This window comes from Theobroma umbraticum, unplaced genomic scaffold (assembly GCF_002168275.2).
Source record: "Theobroma umbraticum cultivar Fairchild unplaced genomic scaffold, ASM216827v3 scaffold_56.0, whole genome shotgun sequence".
Lineage (NCBI taxonomy): Eukaryota > Viridiplantae > Streptophyta > Magnoliopsida > Malvales > Malvaceae > Theobroma > Theobroma umbraticum.
In genome coordinates, this window is record NW_018397256.1 from 1189436 (window position 1) to 1190159 (window position 724).

General features: G+C 32.3%; 1 protein-coding gene across 1 annotated transcript in view; it reads right to left on the bottom strand.

Moving 5' to 3' along the window:
• The window catches only part of LOC110410236 (hydroxyproline-rich glycoprotein family protein), a 7023-nt gene that overhangs the window by 5529 nt on the left and 770 nt on the right, over positions 1 to 724 (bottom strand). The gene's annotated exons all lie outside the window — the stretch shown is intronic.

Sequence of the window (724 nt, forward strand, 5' to 3'; positions counted from 1 at the left end):
TCAACTTCTCTTATTTTTGGAAAGTCACCCAGAGCTGCAGCACTGAGCTCTCTGGTAATTTGTATGTGTGCTTCCTTTCATCAATGCTGCAGCCTTGTTCTCCCAGTACTGTAGCAGTCTATCAACTTCAAATATGAGTTTCACCCTGATATGTTCGGAACTGGGCAAAGTGATAAACATAAAAATTTTAGTCCTGTCTCTTAAATTTTCAATGGATTAAGAATCACATCAATTGAACTTCTGGATTGAAAGATATGCTCCAAATACCACATCATGTGCAGTCCTTGTGTACTGCTGCAGTGCTCCGATATTGACAAATATTTTGACCACGATCTACTCAGAACTGGGAAAATTGTTAAACATAAACATTATAGTCCTTCTTCTTATAATTCTAGTGGTCTAAGAATCACCTCATTTGGAGTTTTTAAGAGAGAGATATGGTCAAAATACAAAAATATATACGAATAAAGTCATCACCATACTTGCACTGATTTCATCAAATGAGCCTTTTTTATCAATTTCCTATAAAAGCCATAAGAGAAATTAGCAATAACTACTTTTAAAGTAATTTAAAATGAAACAAAATAAAATTTAACTAAAATAACTTAAATTAATCACTTAACAAGTAATCAAACTTAAACTAGAAAAACACCTAACATGCTAAAATTCAAACCTAAAATCTCAAAGATCTAGTTACTTAAGCCCCCAAAATGTGTCAAAATAA